Raw genomic sequence first — 9,581 nt, forward strand, 5'->3', positions numbered from 1 at the left:
CGTCAAATGGCAATAGTTGGTGGCACCGGTGTTTTCCAGATGGCGCGGGGCTATGCCAATTCGAGTACTTATTCCATAGATTCTGCCAAGGAACGTGTTGTTTTGGAGTATAATCTTTATGTCGTTTATGAGAAATTTCGCGAATCATCAGAACTCTCCAACACGTGACCATAACAAATTCATCTGCTCAGATCGATGCCATGCAAAGCCCACATCCCTCCACCGTGGGTTCCTTTCTTTTTTAGGTTGTTTGTTGAAATAAATTTTATTTTTGATTGTACTCTATACTTGCTTAGGATTTGTATCGAGTGATGTATGAATAAAAAGTCTTTTATGTTGAAGTACCTAGGAAAAATTCAATTCACCGAATATATGCATTATTTTTTATTTTTTCTAATCCGAAGCAGCACGAGGTGGAGTATTTATTCATATTGAAATAAAAGAAATACAAACTTAAGGAAAATTTGACCTAAACTCCAATTGATGCAGACTGTAACCTGCAAATGTAACTAATCCGGAGGCCTGTGAGCTGAAAGTAAAAGAATTATAAGATTTCAGAGAAAACATTTCATTTTTATAGAAGAAATGTACAAGTTAAATTATTTCTGAACTAAATCTATTCCTACAACATTTTTATTTTCTAAGTATTTGTTGGGGAAATTCACACCGATTACGTGGCCTGTGAGCTAAAAGTAAAAGAATTATAAGATTTCAGAGAAAACATTTCATTTTTATAGAAGAAATGTACAAGTTAAATTATTTCTGAACTAAATCTATTCCTACAACATTTTTATTTTCTAAGTATTTGTTGGGGAGATTCACACCGATTACATGCATATTATATTTACAAAAACATACCGATTATTTGCGTGAAGTCGAAACGTAATTTCGACTTACCGAAATAGGATTTGAGAAGCAAAACATAAAAGTTACTGAATCTGAATGTATGGATATGGATTTATCCATTTCGATTCTTGAACGAAAGCAAATTATTCTTTTGATCGAACCTTGCAACATAAAATGTAAACAATGTTAATCATTTCCCGAAATCAAAATATAATCAAAAGAAATCAGAAAAATGTAGGAAGAAAGATGCAAGTGATGAATTTTTGGTCGAGGCAAGTGTTTGACACTTGATCCTTAAGATGAATTTGTCCCGCATCGGTACTAACGATTTTTAGACAATCATCTCCCAAGATACAACGACCACGTCAAGCCATAGGAGCACTCCAAATGACTTCGACCAGCGAACTCGAACGGAATTCCTTCTCTACCAAGGAAATGCATGAAAATGCTAAAAAATTAGAAATGAGAGAATTGCAAGAGGAGAATGAATGCTCAATGCAATTGATGTACTCAAAATCATGTCCATAGGGTTCTATTTATAGATGTAGAAAGGGTGCAAATGAAGTAGTGTGGGTCAAAACATGCATCCTTTCGAAGAATTGCAACACTTCATTTCTTTCAACTTTGATCCGCAATTTTTCATTCATCCAGAATTGGTTTCGAGATTCCAAATATACCATGACAATCTACTCGGCGAGAAGAATAAGTTGGTATATTTACTTTTGTAATTTGACCATTGGATCAAATCCGAATATGTGGTCGAAATTGACACGTAGTCACACCTTTTTATTTTTCACTTTTACACACCTTTTCATTTTCCAATTTTTGGTTAATTATTTGAACCAATTCCTACAATCCCCCACATGAATGGAAATTGGGTACGCATATGCAAATGCGATGATATGATGCAATGTAGAGAGGGTGCGAAAAAATACTGCATCAGGGAAGGTAGCTTCTGGCCTTGAACCTCCCTTCGTGAAATACCATCGCACTTACACGGCTAATTGGTGAATATGATGTCTTAAACCATTCAACATTTAGTGTAAGCCAAGACAACGATACTCACACAGATGTCTTTTCTAAACCGTTCATAGCTCTCATGACTTTGTTCATTTTGGCCCTGAACCCTTCTTGGTTCTGCAAGTGTTTAGAGAATTCAAACCTTCAATAATTCTCATTGAAGCGGCCCCACTTCACATTTACATAGGTGACCTCCTACTAAGAGTATTCTACCCTACTCCACTTGACTTAATTAAGATATGAGAATCATTAAAAGATTATCTTAACATCTTACAACTCAGCAGAAAGCACTTTAATATCATAGGAATGAGTTAGGAAACTATTTTCCTTAGTGCTTCATGGAATTCTCATAACTTAGTTGTCCCTTTGAATCAAGATCTTGGGATCTCCAGCCAACAAGGTAGGGTTACCATTACAAGGACTCTAACGTAGTAGACTTTACCTCATTCCCTTCGATATGCAGTATTCTTGATCTCTCTTAGCAAATCTCTTTAAAGGTACCACAAGCTTACACCATTGAGATCAACTGCTTAATGGTATTTATATCTATGACTTATACATCTAGACCTACCATTACATGTGACTTAGTATCTTATCAAATATTGCTAGCCAATAATCAATTTATTTGATAGATACAAATTATCGCCACCAAGAAATCCTCTCATGAAGCTACATGTCTCATTAGCTTTATCTAAAGCTTTATCAATTTCCAAAAAACACTGTTAGAGAATTTCTATCTAATTATTACACTAGTCAACTATGTTTACAAGTGGATTTCAGAATCATGGATATTCAATATCATCATTGAAACATTACGATGCATTTGAACTATATGAATATTCTTCAAATATTCCAATTATTCTTGCATGTCTAAACAAACGCTATAATCAGCTTCTACCCATTTAATCCACTTTAGATTTAGTGTATATCATCCTTATAAGGTTTTCTATCTTTTTGCCTACATAGATATCTTTCTATGATTATAAGATAAAAGCAAATGTAACTGTTAAATTGAGTTACCTCCACAATTTCTCAATTAGGAATACATATGCAATCTAGTAATATTGCATTCACAAGTTTTGAACTTTCCAAGCATTAAATTTAACCCTCCACATTCTTGGGTTATACTTGAACTTAGAATTCAGCAACTCTTTTATAGTTCTATTCATTTATTTCTTAGATAATATCCGTATCGAGTGCTTCGTGAAAGTCTAAGTACTTTCAAAGTAGTAGTCGTCAACTTGCAATTTATTTTAATCCAATTATTTTAATTTGATAATCCAAATGAAATCAAGGCCATCATATAGACCAGCAATGCTTTCCAAGCATAAATCAATTTTAATTGGTTTCACGATTGAAGTCAATTCAACAATAAAGAGGGCTAAGCATTGCAACCTCTTTAAACATATGCAACTTATCATATTTGTGACATTTCACATGATAATTTTATTTCAACCATCGGTTGAAAAGTTGTGTTCTCAAAAGACACAATCCTATAAAAGGACACACCTCTTGGATTAATCTCTATGAAGAGACATACCTCTAAGTCATGATTTTTCATATGAAATGACGCACCTTTTCATCTAAATTGATTCTAGAATATTTCATAATAATTAAGTGGCTTAATTCTCATAGCTAAATAATTATATCCACTTAAATCATCTCACTTAATTCCATAGGATTAAATGAGGCTATCAACATTAATCAAAGTTAATATAATTTCAACAAGATATGAAAATTAACCAACTAGACCATTTTAACCAAAAAGGTCTATCCAAAATACAAACGCTTGTATGGATTCATCAAATGAATACACTAATCCTCTTCACATGATTATCATATAGATACCCAACAAAATTGCCTACTTAAAATAAATGCATACTCATGTCATTATCGTTGTGGGCATATTTATCAGTTAAAATACGCCTTCTCATGCGAGTAATAAATTCAAACGCATAATGATTTGCCATAGTGAGAGAACAAAAGTTATTTGGATGACATACGTATAAACTAAAAGTAAGGACTTCTGCACAAACTATAAATTTCAGCATTACTAGATTTTGACAAAACCAAAGCCAACATGCTTTGAACAATTAAAATTATCCAAACACGCATCTTTCGCAGGTTTAGTAAATTTATTTCTTGATAACTTTGAATTGAGGTAGTTTTAACATGAATGAACGCAATGGTTAGCTTATAAAATTCACAATGTCCATGTGCAATTTGACTTTACAAATCAGTTTACATTTATATATTATCTGGACAGATATTTCATGCTACACAATTCAAATGGGTCACAAGATTTCAGAAATTAAAAACTATTTTTAATTTGGAAAGATACATTTTTCCATATAGTATGCATACTATTTGTTTACAAATAGTTAACAAGATTTTACCAACTTCCCAATCAAAATTTCTTAGGCAACTTCTGACACAAATTATCTTTTAATATAAATACACTTTGGATTAAAAGAGTGCCAACAAATAAAACTCATAGATGAGACTACCAACAAATACAATACACGAACGTGTATGCACCGGTTCATGAATATCATATGTATTATGAATTTCACAACTAATTATCATATAATCTGGTGCACCAATTTGAGATTTTTCACTCTAACATTTGAATATTAGAATTTTTTTCTAATGAGTCAAAACCGAAATCTATATTATATGATGCAAGATTGAATAATATCAGATTATTTGTCCACAAATCAATTCGAAATATATTGTAATGAATTCAACATATAAATGAATTATTTCAAGTAATAGAATTACTATCGATTCTGTTATAATATACATAATCATTACACATGAATTTTTCTAATTAAAATGCTGTAATAGAACATATTTACCAGAATCATGACACGTCAAAATTCTGTCTTATGATTTCATTCATGCAGTATCTTGATTTCGATTGCAAATAAAATATAATATGCATAAGAAAATTCATCTTAAGATTGTTGGGGAAATTCACACCGATTACGTGCATATTATATTCACAAAAGCATACCGATTATTTGCGTGAAATCGAAACGTAATTTCGACTTACCGAAATAGGATTTGAGAAGCAAAACATAAAAGTTACCGAATATGAATGCATGGTTATGGATTCATCCCTTTCGATTCTTGAACGAAAGCAAATTATTCTTTTGATCGAACCTTGTAACATAAACATGTAAACAATGTTAATCATTTCTCGAAATCAAAAGAAATCAGAAAACTGTAGGAAGAAAGATGCAAGGGATGAATTTTTGGTCGAGGCAAGTGTTTGACACTTGGTCCTTAAGATGAATTTGCCCTGCATCAGTGCTAACGGTTTTTAGACAATCATCTCCCAAGATACAACAATCACGTCAAGCCATAGGAGCACTCCAAATGACTTCGACCAGCAAACTCGAACAGAATTCCCTCTCTATCAAGGAAATGCATAAAAATGCTAAAGAATTAGAAATTAGAGAATTGCAAGAGGGGAATGAATGCTCAATACAATTGGTGTACCCAAAATCATGTCCATAGGGTTCTATTTATAGATGTATAAAGGGTACAAATGAAGTAGTGTGGGTCAAAACATGCATCATTTCGAAGAGTTGCAACACTTCATTTCTTTCAATTTTGATCCGCAATTTTTCATTCATCCGGAATTGGTTTCGAGATTCTAAATATACTATGACGATCTACTCGACGAGTAGAATAAGTTGGTCTATTTACTTTTATAATTTGACCATCGGATTAAGTCCAAATATTTGGTCGAAGTTGACACATAGTCACACCTTTTTATTTTTCACTTTTATACACCTTTTTATTTTTCACTTTTACGCACATTTTTATTTTTCAATTTTTGATTAATTATTTGAACAAATTCCTACAACATTAAATGAGAAACAAAAGCTATTCATGTTTCAACTGAACTTACTCGATGCTGATCAGGTAATAGATAATATAATTATAGGAACTGACCAATAGCTCCCAATTTTAGGAAAAGAAATATTTTTTAGTCTATATGTACTGCTTTTTACTTGCCTTGTAGGTAGCATCAGAGCCAAGAAAAAATAAACAATGTCTGACAAGAGTCCTGTTTTTTTCGTGCCTCATTATTAATCGAGAAATTTTTTAATATTAAACTGAACTTGTATCTTGAACCAAAAAATGAAAACCAATCATCTCAAGTACAAAGAAATTTCTAAAAGAAAAGGAAACAAAAAGTTGGATGCTATTCAAAATTATCAAGCAATTACAGTCAATGAAAAGATATCCAAGGAAATAATTCACAAGAGGCATGGAGAACTATCAATACAACTTACTCAGGCCAAGATCAAGTAAAGAAGGTTTGTTTGGAATCTTTCGTAGCAAAGATTGAGAAGTTGGAGATTAAAGAAAATGCTAAAAAAAAAAAAAAATCACAATATATTACAAGTGTAAATTCTATTGTGAATGAGATGTCGTCAAATACAGAAATTTGGAAATCAAAAAGGTTGCGGAAAATTTTTTGTGAAGCCTATCAAGTAGAATTTAATCATTTGTTAATTGTATTAATGTTCTCAATATTTATTTATCGCACTTATGTTCTCACATTTTTTCTACCAAAGTAGTGGAATGAGGACGAATATTCATTCTTACTATTGTGTTTGTCGTTTTTTTTTTTTACTTAAACATATAAGAGTAAACTAAGCCCTTTACACCCTCGTACATAACGGATTTTTGAATAGAAACTACTATTAAGAATTTTGGTGCTAATTAATGAAATGTAGATGATGAGAATGCAATAAATAAAAGTTGTAAAGTACGACAATGAGTACTATTTCTGTCTACTGATTAAATGGTTGACAATATAAGTTGGGGAATATTACTGCAATTTCTCCTTGAGCGATAACCTTTTTTAGCACAAAACATTGGTAAATGGTAACTGAATTAAGAAAGGATAACAAAACAATAATCGTCGCCTGAGAGATTCGAACTCTCGCGGGGAAACCCCATGTACTTAGCAGGCACACGCCTTAACCACTCGGCCAAAGCGACGAGTTGCTCAGGATATTTTAAATATTATATAAGTAGTATAATTTTACTCACAGTTGAAAGTTACGTTGGATCAACTTTTTAACAAACAAACGTTTTACCAACAAGCAGTGAGTTTGTCAAAAAAATATGTGTGGTTACATATAATTCCAAAACTATTTGTGTTATTTGTAATCATAGGAGGCTCAATCTTTTTTTTTTATCGGTAAATGTAAATTTTCATTGACTAAAATTTTCACGTGTCAAATGTAGGTGTTTTGTAACAATATTCAGAAACTCCATGCTTGATGAAGCATATGTACAGTCTAACTAGATCGAAATTGAACTATTTAAACTTTAGAGAAAGAGCATTCCAAAGAGATTTTACTTTTAAAGAACATATTTTGTAATTTAGAGGGTAAAAATTTAAGTACTTTAATAGGCTTTTCATCTTTAAAATTGCACTTGTTTGAGCTCCATTTAAAATATAATAAATAAAAATAAAAATGCAAAACTCATTTTCAACCACACATTTTTCAGTAAAATAATTTTACACGTGAGTAGAAATTTTTTTCTCATTTTTCAACCACACATTTTCTAAAAAATCACTATTTCGCTTAAACAAGGGCTTAATTTTACTAGTCCAAAAAAATATATATTATTTTTCATATCTTTTATTTCACTAACTTCCCTACAAATTATTATATTATTTTTAATCATCAAAAATTAAAATACTTTGAATACATTAAATTATAGAGAGTGAGTTTAGCTCTATTAATTTTCCTTATCTATTGACCTATCATTAGTGAGATATTAAAAGAAAATCACTAACAATTTTTTCACAAGCTTCTTAATATTTGGAATCCATAATACCCACTTATGAGTTATCACCGTGAGAATTATTTTTCCCTTCCTATGAAAGTGACAACAGGGTCGAAACTGGGCCAAAATGATATGATTGTTTGTACAGGGTTTTTTTTTTTTTTTTTTTTTTTTTTTTTGGGGGAGTGAGTCGGACCATACTGTTTGTAAAGCATGTTTGTGTAAGTTTAAAAGTTTCCGTAAAGCTTAAAAACAGATCAAGGAAAGCTCTACCGTTTGTGGGCCGTGCCACCCTAAGTAGGGTATTAGTCCCACCAACTTTTTCGAACTTCTTTTTGTTTATACTTGATATTCTCAAGAATTAAGCTGATTTGTCAAAAAAAAAATTGACACCTTGATTGACATCCTCTCACATACGCGTGGACTTCCTGTGAATCAAAAAGTCTCAAAAAAGTGGATCCCTCATTGTAAGTATCGGTCAGGTTGAAAAGGCTCCCAAAGGTGAATCTCAAGAACCAAGTCGAGCAAGGCCACCTTTCAAAGGAGTTGATCTACCATTAGGCTCTTAATAATGTTAAGAAGATTAGACGTACTTGAAAACTATGTTTTCAATCATTAATTGAGTTGAGTGGTGCGAATAAAATTTACATATAGGTTGGATTTTTCCGAAAATAAAAAATAGTGTACCATTCCTAATAGAAAAGTAGATAAATCTTTTCAGATGGCACTTCAAGTGGTATCAGATTTAGATTTCAAACTCAACCATATAAACGCGCAAAATGAATTTATCAAGTTGCAATCGAATGATAGTGTAGACCCATATAATCTCAAGTTGCAATTGAATGATGGCTTAGACGTAATAATTCAAACGCAATAGTAGGAATTATCCATGATTAGCTCTCGAAAGGTGCACTGTCTCTTGATGCAATGGAAGAGTTAGGTCTTGATACAACACGTGATCCTTTAGATTTGAGGAATGGGGACGCATAGATTATCACTTGAGAAGGGTCGAGATTTTGTGGTACTTAGATCCAATTGCCAACAAGTTCAAAGAAAAAATTACATTTCGTTTCAACATGTCCATAGCAGGAAATTTATTGTCACGATTATGTACTAGTAGAGGAACATTCCAAATTAGAGCTTAGTGCGTGCATGTTGTAAGTGTTATGCCCTAGATCCAATCGATTTAGGTTGTAAACGCTTTTAATATATTTAATGCATTTGATTTTGGCGAGATCTATTATTTATTTAAATTAATTTTGTAATAAATAATATTAAATAATAGAATCCGAAGACCCAATTTTTAGGTAATCTGTTAATCACAAGGAGTTGTGATTGTGAGATACAAATTACATATAATTGGATCTTGAATAAATCATGGTCGTAAGTAATAACGAGATACGGATATCGTTAATACAGTTAGACCATCATGTGTGGCATTTCTTACTTATGAAGTAAGTAGCTGATCTCACGAGCTAAAGTGTGGTGACACTTAAATGAACATGTGGATGTTTTGTTGTAGAACAAAACATTGGAGACCCGCTAAGAGATTCTACATGGATAAATATCTGAGTGTCAGTGGCTAATCTCTAACGTTCGGTAGTGAAATTGATCCTTTGACTTGAGGTCGTCATAGTACCCTATATGAGGACAGTCATACTTTGACGGTGTTGGATGTTGTTCTGAAAGGGGCCGCTAATACGACATCGTTCGGGTACGTCAAGAATCGTATGAAGGTTGTGATTGATCAATAAAGGATTCGTCACTCTTAGATAGTAGGAGATGATCTGCGTTTCATTCAATTAAGTCGATGATGAAATCCTTGGCCAAGGTGTACTCATAAGTCGAAAAGGAGTTTTCGATTTATATTGACTTAATAGTGGAATGAAAGATAT

At 32.2% G+C, this 9,581-nt stretch overlaps 1 non-coding gene across 1 annotated transcript; it reads right to left on the reverse strand.

The window, feature by feature from the left end:
• Positions 1-6,806: 6,806 nt before the first annotated feature.
• TRNAS-GCU lies at positions 6,807-6,888 on the reverse strand. Its single transcript has one exon. It is a non-coding gene; the product is annotated as a tRNA-Ser (tRNA).
• Between the last annotated feature and the right edge of the window lie 2,693 nt (positions 6,889-9,581).

The sequence above is a fragment of the Olea europaea genome, chromosome 3, assembly GCF_002742605.1.
Source record: "Olea europaea var. sylvestris chromosome 3, O_europaea_v1, whole genome shotgun sequence".
Lineage (NCBI taxonomy): Eukaryota > Viridiplantae > Streptophyta > Magnoliopsida > Lamiales > Oleaceae > Olea > Olea europaea.